We start from the raw sequence: 14,764 nt of genomic DNA on the forward strand, positions 1-14,764 counted from the left end.
TGTTGAAAAAATCAAGTATCATTTCCACTTTTTTAGTGTAAAAAAATAGGTAACATTTCGTTAAAACCAATAAAACATGACATAAAACAAAATTATTGATAGTGCATCTGCTGTTTAATAAATGAAAAACATTTCAATTCTATCTTCAGAGAAAAAATTCTCTCTCTCTCTCTCTCCCTCTATGTACTTACAAATTGTTTCTATCTGTACTTCCGTACCAAGTAATCGAATAGGTTGTTTCTCCTTGATAATGTCAATGGCTGTAACAGAAATTTATCTCTTCTGTTTCGGCATGTTTTATATATTAAGGATTAATAACACATTTGTGATACATACATTTGTATTTATTTTTTCTCTCCTAAACTGACTAAGTTATAATGCCATGAAAACAATAAATAAAATGTATAAGGAGATCCTTTGAAAATCTTACAGTGCGTCAAGCATATTAGAAGAAGCTCAAAACACATTTGTATAAGCATTACGCCGACACCAATTGCAGATATAAATATACCAGTAAAACACTAAAATTTCTCACAGGATACAAGGTATTTGCTAAATAATCTTGTCTCTTTAACATACATTATGTAACATACGCGTATATATAGATGCTTTCAACTGATCCGGCCCCACTCCAGCCAAGAAACGCCAACGTTAGAATTGTGTATAATGTTGAAACAAAATGACTTTACAAATCAATTTAACCCGGAGGTCACAGATTTAAGCCTCGCTGGGGTATGTCCGTACTGACCTTAAGAACGAAAACAAGTCTAGATATACTTAAAGCATACGTAAAAATCGTCCCCGTTTTTTTTAAAACAAAATCTGGCAATAAGTTTGGCAAAAAAGAAGACTGTTGTTAAATTTTCTTTGTCATGTGAACACATCAAATCTAAGATAAATGAAAGAACAGACAGACACACATACGGACATACACGGGCATGGGTAACAACATGATGTCCCAAAATGTTAACAATCTTATGTTATTTACCCGATGATTCCTCAAATTCAACAATAGCTGAGTGTTTTTCAGAACTCATTGTCACACTCTTTACTCTGCCACCACCTTGTCTTTTTTCGTTTTCGAAAAACATAACGAGAATTTCATCTGTTGCGCCCTCAGGTAATCCCGATACTTTGAGTGATGTTGGTTTTGTAATCTCCCTTGATGTTTTACCGGCTGCAATAAATAAAATATATTTCGTACGCATGTATTGTTAACACTTTATCAATTAAAATTGTTAATAGCGCATTTTCTTTTAACTGGTAGTTTCCTCTTATTTTTTTTTATTTTAATGTTCAGTTGTAATGATTAAATCAATTGATATATTTCTAAATATAAAGTCTATCAAAAGTCACATTATCTCAATAACTTACAAAATGTAAAATCATGTGAACATAGTACAAGATGATACGATATATTTTGTTTTACTGATCTTTCATAGAAACCATAATATATAACAGTACGGGAGATTTATGTACTTGATAAACAAACCTGTGAAACATCGATCAAAATCAGCCTAATGGTACAGATTTATATACAATGGTAAGTATATTTCAATGCTATAATCATACGTGAATAAAAGAAAATGAATTCATGAATGTATCCAGGGCTTAAATTAAAGCTCGAGTTTCTTTGTGGGTGTTTCCAAAAGATGTATTTCTTTTAATCGTGTCAGGTTATTATCATAATCATACCAGATTTATAACCATATTGTCATATCCATGGTAGTACTTTAGTGAAGTTAATAACGTTTTGTTTTTTTTTGTCAACGTGGCCAAAATAGTCTTCAAGACAGTAACAGTCAAGGCAGGCCTGCTATTGCAGCAACACAGAAAAAAACATTGTTACCATTAGAAGTACGGTAGATGAAAATGGTTCGATATGTCCCAAATAGCTCACACTAGAAATTTTAGAAGGGACTATCCATCATATTTTGACCTTTCATCAACAAACGACAATTAAAGACTGCTGTTGTGATAGTTAACAAGTGGATGAAGTATTTTCTTGTAATGCAAAATTACCTGGAAGGCGACTGATTATCTCATTTACAGTAAAACATGATGATTCTGATATCTGTCAATTATGTATAAACCATATTGCGCTATAAATGTACGATTATGTAAAAACACTCAACGTTTGGACTAAAAATTGCAAATGTAAAAATCTACAATGAACAATAATAAGTATTTAATTTCAATTTAATATCACTTTATGCTTAAATTGGTGGTAAAATATATTAGAAATCATCATGTTAAAGGTAAGTAATTCTAAAAAATACACCTATATATACTTTTGAACTGGGTCTTTATGACATATAAACCTGCATTAAATTAGTTGACTGATTGGAAAGAAAATGATAAATGCTGACATTTGACCTGCAAGTGTGATGTTGCCTTTTGACAAGGCTCATTTTGGTAGGTAATAGCAAAATCCCTTCATGAATGACAGATTAACGAACTGAACTGGAACAAACCCTATTGAACTTTTACCTCAAAATGTTACCTTGGCCTTTGAGGTAGGAACCAGAGTATTGTGCATTACACATCGCCTCAACATGGGAATAATTTTGTCATGTAACATCAAAAATCCAAAGATAAAAGATAGAATTATGGACCGGACAGACATTATAGACGGACGGACGGACAGACGGGCGGAAATGCGCAATCTGATTAAAACTTGTGTTAGCCCGAAACGAAACTACGGCTGTTTAATTTAGAATTCATAATGAAAATTCAACACTTCTCAGACAAATAAAACCCCTTTAATTCACATTTTCAAATGAAACTCACCATCAACTTCTACGTTGACTGTTGTGTTAAGCATCACGATTGGCTGTTTCTGCATCACTCGATCTACAGCTACGGAAACAAGAAATAACGAATTCCATGAAAAAGATTTTAATCGAGACCGGGTGGATTTGCATACCAAAAGTAACGGTTTTATATTTACTTAAGGACAAGATAAGGTGCAAATCTTGTAACATAAAATAACAGAAAATATTTTCGGTTTTAAAGATGAATATTTGTAAGATATAAAACTGTAACTTATAACTAATTATGATTTGTCCTACCTGCTGCTTCTTCGAACTCAATAACAGCAGAGTTCTGGTTAGTATTAACAGTGACATCTTTTACTTTGCCACCGCCCTGTCGATTTTCGTTTTCAAAGAACATGACAAGGATTTCTTCAGTTGCTTCTTTCGGTAGTCCAGTTACTTTGATTTTCGTTGGCTGCTTATTGTCGAACGACTGACTTGCTATTAAAAATCAAAGCAATTTTAACAGTTATTTTTATTACGTAAAGAACTCACAACTAGTTTGAAACATATTTATGGAGATAACAAAAAATTCAGTATTGTCTTTTTATGGTAGATGTGAGAATTCTTTTACCGTACCACATGTACTTACAAGTAAAATAAGCACATATATAAGCTTTAGTTAGTTGCTCAATGCATTGCGAATAAATTATAAACACATAGTTACAGAAACTTCATAATCGATTTGCGAAGTACCTTGATTTACTTCAGCATCATCTTGAGCAGGTGGTTTGTCTGAAATGTAACAGATAAATGTTGATTACGTTTTATTTCGTTATATAAGTAGTAGAAAACATTTCCTGACGCTCAAGAGTTCTTTAATTATAGTATGATTATGCAATGTATCAATACAGTTAAACAACGCTTGCTCCAGCCTCGAGCATTGATAACTCAAGCACTAAGGCTGACTCGATTAATTCATTCGATGCCTGGTCAGTTTCCTTATACTTTGGATCATTCGAAATCCCGAATTCCTTAGCTCATCACATTGAAACCTCGAGTGATTGGTGTTTAATGTACTTAATGGGGTCACGATGTATTCGCGGTTGTAAAGTTTTATATTTTACAAGAAGTAAGATACAGTACTGTTAAACTACCATTGTTGGTCTAAAGTAGCCTTTCATTTTGAATATGTATGGGTACTGTTATCAAATGCGAGAAGGTAATAAACCTGAACTCCGTATTCACAACTTCAGCATCTGTATACACCCTTTTCTTGCTATTCCGAACCCCTTAAGCGGTATTTAAAATCTAGTCAGTAACAGAATTAAGTTTCAAAAGAACTTCTGCTATAGTTTGATACCCTAGCATCGAAACGTAAATAAATCTATATGAAGAAAAATTGTAAGGATTGTTGCAAATGAATAATCCAGGATTCACATAATGACCCTAGCCCTAAAAAAACTCAGATGCTTTCTCGTTGAACCGAGACTTGTGACCATTTGTATTATTTCTCAAAAACTAAAGGCTTTTTTATGCAAAAGTTAATTAGTAAAATTAAGAACAGAAATATAATTGTGTTTGCAGGCAAAAAGGTTTTACAATAAGTGGTTTCTGTTTCCTGTAAAAAGGTTATATATTACTCAAGTGATTTTAGATAAGCAGATTTTGTGCCAAAATTTTCTGTTGTGTATATTTTTTTCATAATGTGAGTAATTCTATTTTCCTTTTATTCTTGTTTAACTGTAACATGGTTTGCAACAACATGTATAAAATTTAGAAACAGGAAACAACTGCAAGTGCAAATTTTCCATAAAAGCTCAGAATTATGGGAAAGACGACACAAGTCTTAAGTATCATTGTTTTCTGAAACATCATTTGATATCTTCCCTCTCCAGGGCATAAAACACATCGCATTTTAAAACGAAGGTATGAAGCCTTCTCTGACTGCACCATCTATAGAATTGTTATTTATATAAACGGTTCTTGCCTTTATGCTATTTCTGTAAATTACATACCATATATATTAACAGACACTGTGGTCCCGGAGAGACATATTGGAAGCTGCCGCATTATCTCTTCTACCGCTACAATGAAATAAAATAGTCACACAATGAACACAAAAGGGCATGTTTCTCTCATCTGTTATTAGTTTTATTGTATCTAGAAGTGTATGAAATATGTATTAATTAAGAATAAGACTTGCCTGGATTCATTAAAGTTACTGTTGTATGAAAAAAAAAATAGGGGAAAACAATACAAAGGACTTGCTTCAAATAATGGCAACGTTCCTTGTGCGAAAAGATCAGTCAAAAGCTACATTTACAAAAGTTATTGAGGCTTCTCCTAGCAAATGTGTTTTACCGAGCATTACACAAGAAGAAACCAATGAAAGCAATGCCCTAGCCCGAAATAAACCTGAAAAAACCCACGGACGAGCCCTTCAAACTTTATTTGAACTTCTTCAAGAAGTTTTGGACTTCTTTTTCAAAACAGTCGTTCTTACATTTTATAGAATTTCCCGAGTGTCAGTAATATAGAAAAAAATCCATCAAGAATGAAAAGCTGTAATAATAGTAAATAGACGAAAAAAGAGAGTTGACCTAACTATTGATACCCATCGGAGATATCAGATCAATCCGACCGGAGTGACGCTATCAGAGCATAGGTATCCGCCGGCCTAGACGGGGTAGACGGGGAGTAAACATTTTGTTAGATGGGCATTAATTTCCCCCATCTTGGATGTAGAAAAGGAGCATCAGCTATTATATCTATTATATCTCGCAGTATGTTCTATCGTAGATGGTTCTTTGAGAAAAGCTGCGTCTGTACTGCTCCGTTGATGCAGAGAATGTCTGAAACTTCTCCTGTCCCGGAAACAACTGGGGTTAGTTATTGTGACAATTAGGGTCGACTTAGTCATTTATTAACTTTTAGAGCAAGGTGAACGAACTTTTATCTTCTTGGCTGCAGTATTTCCAAATGGTGGAACATGTTAGAGACGCTGTTGTATTTCCGTATAAAATGGAATGTGAATCCTAAGAGCGAGTTCAGTGAGCACTTTTTATTTCTTATCAATTTTTCAAACCTTTATAATACATTTAAAACCTAATATTGGTTGCATATATTTCAACATACGTTGATAAAAACGTTTGAAATTACAATCTTATGATGGCCAATGTGAAACTTTCATTTATATTGAACAGATGTGTTTTAATTACTTCATAGAAACATTTCCATGCTAAGTACATTCACGATTAGGAACCGCAAGATGACAACAGCTGCTATTACTTTTCAGTCTAGTGAGTATTTTCTTGTTTCATTTTAGATGATTTTTTAAAATTGTTCAGTTCCTAAAATGTATCTTAGTTTACATTTTATATCTTGGCTGTAGTTTTAGACTGAGTGAAAGACATGAAATGAAAAGTTTACCATTAGCATCTAGAAACTCAATAATCGCGCATTGGTTTTCGTCGTAGAAGGTCACTTCTTTAACTTCACTGCCACTCTTATGCTCAAAGTACATTTCCATTACTTCTTTGCTGATGCTTGCTGGTAAACCGGTCACTTTAATTTTCGTAGATTTCATTAAGTCCGACTGGTTTGTGTTTTCTGAAAATACAAAAGGTTAGACCTTTCGAGATAAATATTGAAATTTGTGTCAAAAATACTAAAGATCGTCCAAATTTCTATGCTGCAACTTTCAATACAAGAAAGTAGGTCAATAAGTCATTATTAAGACTATTCAAGATGAGTACTGAAATCTATATCAAACATTATACATGTGGTCCAAATGTCTTTGCTGTAACTTCAGAAACAAGAAAGAAGGTCAGTAGGTCACGATTAAGAATATTCAAGATGAGTATTGAAATCTATATCAAACATTACACAGATTGTTCAAGTCACCTGTAGCTTCGAAAACCAAGAACGTAGGTCAGTAGGTCAAGGGTAACAATACTAAAGATGAGTATCGCAATCAGTATCAGAAGTTAGTAGGTCTTGATTAACAATTTTCAAGATGAGTATTGAAATCTGTATCACACATTTAACATGTGGTCCAAATTTCTTTGCTGTAACTTCACAAACAAGAGGTAGGTCAGTAGGTCAGGATAAAGACAATTCAAGATGAGTATTGCAATCTATGTAAAAAATATACTTGTGGTCCAAAGTTGAATGCTGTAACTTCAAAAACGAAAAAGTAGGTCAGTAGGTTACAATTAAGATTTTCAAGATGAGTATTGTAATCTGTATTTATTATTATACGTGTGGTCCAAATTTATATGCCATTGCTTAAAAAAGAAATTAGTCTATGTAAAACTAGGAACCGACCGGGCGTGGCCTATGTTGACCACATGGTCAGGATTTTCACAATTACTAGAGCATGCCACATACCAAATATCTAAGCTCTGGGTCTTATCGTTTCAGAAAGAAAACTTTTTAAAAGGTTTTCCCTATATAAGCCAATGTAGAAATTGGTGACCCCGGGGCGCAGTCTAATTTGACCCCTTGGTCATGATTTCAACAAATATGATAGCTGACCACTAGGCCATACTATTTACAATACACTCAAAATCTTGGCCCTATTTGGACCACCTATAGATCAGAAGGTTTTTAAAGATTTTAAGTCAATATAAAACAAGGGATATATGGTCATATATGAACCCCGGGGACATGATCTGAATATCTTGGTAAAGATCCACTAGACAATGCCAAATTCTGAACGTCTAAGATCTGTGTCTTATGGTTTAAAACAACAAAAATAAGGTTTACCCTATTTAGACATTGTGACCCCGGGGCGGAGCCAGTTTTAATACCACGGGGGTAATTTGAAGGATCTCTCGAGAGGCGATCACATGAGCTAAGATCTCGCTTGTAAGGTATTCCACATCTTTTATCTGTTTCACTTCAATTTTTAAATTCCGAAAATTGTCTGGTGGAATGGAAAAAAATAGCTTCTTTCAATGAAACATGGAAATCGTGTAGCCACATTTCCATTGATGGAGGTTGTTTTTAGGGTGCCAGCTCTTTACTTTGTCTAAGCATGTTTCAACACTGTTGAAAATGCTATTCAGTAAGGACTTCCGTAGAGAAAAGATAATCATTTGCATTTGCTGCAACCCAGAAGCTAACGTACTCCTTAGGCGCTCGTATATAACTTATAAAATGCTTTAAACTACCTTTGGCCAAAATATCTGAACATATTTTAATTATAGCCACATTTTGTACTAACGTAAGTTTATTGTGAAGTTTATCAGTTACTTTATTTGGTAGGTTTTGCGATGAATAGTCTTCAGCAAATCCCTCAATCACGTGACTAAAAAGTTTAGCTACTATGTCTTCTGACTGACGATTACTCAAATGTGCTTCAAAACTGATTTCTTGCTGTTGTCGGTATTGTTCAAGACAAGCAGCGATTCCATATGTTTTAAAATACATATCATTGTGCTGTTCAAAAATTGGATGCACAATTCTGCTTCCATGTACATGGATCTGTACATAAAATATAGTCTTAAAATCGAATCCAGACTTTCCTGTCAGAATAGCATGTATACTGGTATCTAGTTCGTGCATTAAATTATTGACGATCATTTCTGTGATTTCATCATTTACCTGACAAAGCTGTTTTATTTTTTCGTCAGTTGTAGCGAATATTTGATTTACATTTGCAGTAACATTTTTCAAAATATCCTTTATGCCAAACTTTTCTAGAAACTTTTGTGTCCATGTGATGATACTATTATACTCCTGATTTATTTCAGTAAAATTAAACGATCCTTCCCGTTTCGCTAAATCTGGTATTGGCTTTAAGTATGAACTTTGTTTCAACGACTTTTTTAACAGTGCGTGACTATTTTTGAAAGTATTTTCGAGCCAGTTTTCAAAGACGTCTTTCATTCTTTTCCTGTTTCTCTCTGCGGTGTAATTAATAAATGACTGCCATATTTCATCAAAAAGCAAGGTAAGTTTGGTTTTAGATAATTTCTGGCCTTTGTATTTATTTGCAACTTCCATGGATCTTGTCCTTAGTTCTTCTTCAGGTCTTTCTTGGCATGCGACAGTAAAACTTTCCAGAGATCTCTGGTTTAGTTTCTTTTCTATGTGATCTCTAATACATTGTTCCAGTTTTAAACTAAGAGTGTCAATGCGACGCTTCTGACTGTTCTTCTATTGAATTGTTATATCTTTGTATTTGTTTGTATCGAAGTATGTCTTAATATTTTCCTCAGTATTATATTTTTTCTCAGCAAGCATTTCGTCCAAGTCTTTAATGAGTTTGTCTGTCTTCTACACTCCTTAATTTGTACTTTTGGCACAACCTGCAATTTTTTTCTGCGATATATTAAATAGCTTCTCACAAATAAAACTTTCAAGGTGCCATAATTTATCTTGAACAACTTTTTCCATTTCCATGTATGCTCTTATTTCTAGACTATTCTTAAAAGAAAATACAAAGTCTTCATTTAGAACACCTTTCCAAACGTTATGCGCTTCCTCCAATATGTCGTTCAGAGATTTAAAGGACTTGCCCGTCATCTGCATAGCTTTCTGTATGATTTTGCATTTAATATCGACAACACGTTCACTGTACTCGCTGTTTACCTTTGCCATTGGCGGGTTTCCTAGCCAGAGATTTTTCAGGTACCATACTGCCGAATTTATATCAAATTCAATAATTTGTTTAAATGCAGTAATATCATGAATGCCTTCACTTCTCGCTGATTCTTTTGTCATTTCATCCAACGTCTGAATTAACTTACTCAGTCCGCTCATCATATTTTCAGATGTAGAGGTATCTGTTACATTCTGATGGATGAATGCACAACTTTTCCTGATATCTAGCTTTCTGTTAGTCATGTTCAGTCGTATAAAAGCATGAATAATGATTTGCAAAATATCCCGTATCTCACTCGTCTTTTCTCCCATTATATTCAATATTTTTAAGTCACCTATACTTGTTATGACAGTTGCTAGCTCGTTATCATGTTCATGTTGTATGTGGCTTAACTCTGGTGATCTTAAGCCTTCTGTGTCTACAACAAGGACGTCAAAACTCTTTGTTTTAAAGAAAACGCATTGCCTTTTAATGGCAATGCGTTTTTTTTAAAACAATGAGTTTTGACCGGAATAAGTTGAATATGTATTCCCCTCGTACACCTACCAGTTTTTGTAGAAAACTGTGTTTTAGAAGAGTAGATTTTCCTGAACTTTGAAAACCTAAGACACTGAGTGTCATTACTTTACAAGAACCAATATATCTACCTACGTTTTGCAATACACTTTTTGTCCATTTATAGGGCAAATAAAAGCTGTTCCCGTCAATAAGTTCTAATTGATGTCCATCAGCAAAAAGACGGCCAAAAATGCCTGCCATTTGCTCCAGTGGTGGCAACTTAAGCTTAGATGTTAAACCTAGGTCATTCAGTTCTAAAATAGCCTCATATATATGCCCGATTTCTCGAAAAAAGTGTTCAACAGAGAATGAGGCGTCATCTATTTTTGCTTCTAGTTGTATAATATTGGATTCCTGTAGTTCAATATCAGAAGAGACCTGCGTTTTCCTACTTTTCAATGTTTTAAGTTGTGTCCATGCGCAGCGGTTGTCGTACATTAATTGTGGCAATATTTGTTGTTTTTTTTTTCTATCTCAATAAAAAATCAGAACTTTATGTGTACTTAACACACGAAGGCTCATCTCTGGTTTCGATGCTGACATATCGCTTTTAAACCTTTGCATTGATTTTATTTCGTCTTGCTGAAGAGGATTAGCAATGATTAAAATTACTGAGGTAAAGTTCAGAAGCATATCTTTGATTTTATCTGGCCCTAACAAAACAGTTTGTAAGTCGACTATTATTATTATAGAATCAATTAAAGTTTTAACGAAAGACAATATTGTTACGCTAAAGCTTTCCTTTATGCCTCCCCTCATGTTCAGGTACGTCATTCCTTCATTAAACCTGTATTTTTTATCCCCAGTTGTAGGTAACCAGAACATGTCGATTTGTCCCTTACTTAAATACCTAGGGGTCATTCCAGAAGGGCAGTCGATATCAAAAAATGTTTTGAAACCCTGATTTGATAGTAAACTATTGATCAATTTTGATTTTGAATAACGAGGGCGACCAAACCTTGCAAAAGCTAAAACCTTAGTCTTCAGTTCTAGCACACCCACCTCTTTACTTTTAACCTCAGAAGTGCTTGACAATGTATTATTTGCTATTACTAAAGACCGTAATGGCCAAACAGAAAGTAAAGGTTGATATGAATTATCAGTTTCCAAACGATTGTAAAGGAAAGGCGCTGCAATTTTACAAAGATATAATTTTTGGAACAAAAGCTGCTTCATAAATGGGTCACAACATTGAAAGACAACTGTGAAGATATCTAGTGGGCTGTCTTGACTGTCCCCGGACTCTTCCGATAATAATGACATCCCGATATCTAAATCGATACTGTGTTCTACAGTAGCATTGTCTGTTATCGTAATATCCCTTGATTCACTGTGTGCACAAATCACACCTTTAAGTAATATCCATGGTATTTCCACTGCACAAATTTGCTGCTTATTTTGTTCATTGGATTCGTTAAGGTCAACCGATATAACATCTTTTATAGAAATTTTGCCAGGATATTTTTGTTCAAGACCAAGTTTTATGAGCAATTTACGTAACATGTCGCTTTCAGTTTCCTTGGCGCCTGCAAAACAAAAGATGTAAATATCAGAGAGTTTAAAACATCCTCCAAAAGTCACTTGAATGATACCATTTATGTGACGTATATACCTACTGTGAGTTATACTAATCTTTCAAAAGATATTGACAAAAAAATTAATTTGAAAAAATACAATAAGATGATTAGGACTTCCTTTATCTTAAACTATGTCTGTTCAAGTTAAGAGAATGAATTTTTTGTATTTCGTGTAATATGATGTTTTAACTGCTACAATCTCAATTTCGTTTATCTCTGTCCCTTCAAGTAAATTTTTTATCCAGGTTTAAAGTACATGACCCTCCAAAGGAATTTTATATCGAAAGAAGAAGGAAAATAAGGACATTTAACACTTTCCAGTGTATTTTAGTTTCAATGATATCCGTAGAAGTCTGCATAATTGATAATTTTACTAGTATGCGCCTTAGGTTTCTAATATAAGCTTAAAATGTATATGTCGCGGGGCTCGTGTTTCCATGGTAACGCATTTTCTCTCATTTTTAAACAACTATGTATAAAAACGGGGTTTTCGACGGTTTCAGTGCCATTCTGTTAATGACCAACATGGAATATTTGGGTAATATTATTATCAAAATACCAAGCACTTTACATGGTACCCTTTTTTTCTTCAAGTTTAAAGTAACCATGGCAACAGAGATGTTTAAAATAGCTTATGTCTTGCTTTTTGTCGTAATTTCTTATAAACAATATTGCATAAAATTATCTGACTTGTTAAAACATATTGTTTCTAATGTAATGTATATTTTCGTGTTATTTGCATTTATTTAAACAAATTTCACAGCTTAAAATACTTACAGCAGCACCCTTTGTCTGGCATTTTTCATGAAAAAATCGTTCAGCATGCTACTATTATTCTCATGGATATTGTTGAAATGAAAATAAAAAGCCGAAGCTGTGTTCCTTAAAGAGACCAGTGTCAACGCTTTTGAATTTTACATTTAGATATATAGGTCACGGGCTTCGTTTCCATGGTAACATCAATTCAATTCAAGAAACCACAATTTTCTACTGAAATTTGAACAATTTTAGATTTAGATCTTAGTTTTAGTATATAAGTAACAAATTATCAACGGAAACTGAAAAATAGGTCTTACAAATCAAACTGCTAGTTTATTTATTTGAAAACAAGTAACCTTTCACCCAACTATATTCCAAATAACATTGGTTACCATCATCCATTTTCTTATATTCCGCATAACATTTCAATATAACTAAATAAAAGAAGAAGCAAAATATTGATTATTATTCAGAGGAAAAAACTGATAAAAGTATATCAGCAAATAATGGCTGTTTAAAAATAGTTCAAATAAAAAAAATGCACAAAATTACGTACTTTCAAAATAAAAGATATTAATTTTGCGCGGTAACTGACACGTAATGCCATGACGTCAATGACGTCATTTTAAGGCAACATTGTTTTGGAGCTTTTCTGCATCAATTTATTCATTATTTTTGCATTATTAAACCATAAAGCATCAGATCGGAGACAGGTTCATGATTTGTTTTCAGAAGAATGGATATACAAACACATTTAGTTTGTCGTAAACGTCGTCGTAAATCGTCACGTTAGCTTCCGGCTGGACATGCGCACATACAAACATTAAGGTAACCTACCTCCTTAACAATAACAAATTTTATCTATAAAAGTAACAATTCAAATACCTTGACTGATTGCAAAGTCCAATGTCATATGAAAGAAAAGTTCAATTCCTGTCTTTGTCTAGTTTCAATTAAACAGTAATAAGTCCAAATTATTCACAAATCCAAACTGAATTCAGTAAGTCCCAAGAAATAAAAAATCATCTCTTTAAAGATATAACTTTAAATTCACAATGTTTATGTAAATACCTATTATTTTTTTTAACGCCCGAACTGGTAATATTTGTTGTTAAGAAATACAGAAAAGTTTAAGTAAAGCCTAGTGGGGAATGATGTATACATACACTTTCTCTCGACGTATGTCCCTCGGCACATCAAATGTCAAATAGCTTATCTTTGGTAGAATCTTATAACCTTGTTATATAATCATGTAGCTAGCATAATTCGAGACGTGCACATAACTACGTTCAAGGTCAATGACACACAATGAAGTCAAAGCTAATACAGTTTTCCTTCACCCTTTAATGCATTTACCGATATATGCCTGACTTTTTTTATTTTGAGTAATATGTCTATCCATGTAAACATAAGCATGACTTGACGAACTTACCGAGATTATATTCTTAACATAAATGATAACAAATATTATACATATGGTTTAATTTTGTCTACAAAGGTAAATGCTAGGCATGAATGGGAACTGGTAAGCAAGCACATGTAAGATGTTTTAAATAATCATTACTGTTACGTTGCATACACAAATCTAGATATATGACATATGATATATTGTCAAGAACTTTTGCGATTATATTTTATTTTCTATTCATTTGTCAGATACAATTCAATACTATATGTCCTCAATGATACTTAATGGGTTATGTTTCTATTATAACAGATTTTATGCTGTGTGAAACTATTTAAAGTATTTAAATGGATGCGCACATTGCATTTGGAACACTTTGTTCTACACTTCTGTTTGCACAAATCACACATGACCATCTTTAGAGGTTGGGCATAATAATACAATCTATCCTGTCGTACCTCATTTTGAACCTTTTTGTCTAATTATTTTGGTCGCATAAGTGACCGTCCTAGACGGGTCCGACCTCGACTACCTGGAAGAAGTATAACACTTAAAGCTCTGCGTATCTCTATTAGATTCATTGTAGCTTTTTTACTAGCAGCTGCCCGATGCTTATGATATTTCTGCTGCACATAAAAGATCAACACAGTATGTAAATATTGGTCACAACTATTTCTTTGACCTAATTCTGGTCCTGTCTGCTCGTGGCAATTTGATGCAATATGCATTAGTTCAACTTCATGCATGTTCTATTACACATTGTTAATATTCCACAGGATAACAACGATCCCATTGTCGGCATCATAGGCTTTGTCAAACGTTACTCTTGGTATCTATGAAATGTCATTTTCAGAGAGCAATGTGCAGTCTTCAAATCCGTTTTAAGTGTACGGCTGATACCTAGTTTAGATCAAGTGATGTAAACAAATGATAGGCATTGACCTTGGTCAATGCAATAAAAAGGTCAATTATCACTGCTGCCAACGACCATACTGCCTTGGCAGGTATCAGTTGCTTGACGTCTCTTGGACCTTGGTAAGACTCACACTGGTAAATATGCTGATCACTTAGATTGTAGTATTCATCCTCACTAGGA

This window comes from Mercenaria mercenaria, unplaced genomic scaffold, assembly GCF_021730395.1.
Source record: "Mercenaria mercenaria strain notata unplaced genomic scaffold, MADL_Memer_1 contig_1827, whole genome shotgun sequence".
Classification (NCBI taxonomy): domain Eukaryota; kingdom Metazoa; phylum Mollusca; class Bivalvia; order Venerida; family Veneridae; genus Mercenaria; species Mercenaria mercenaria.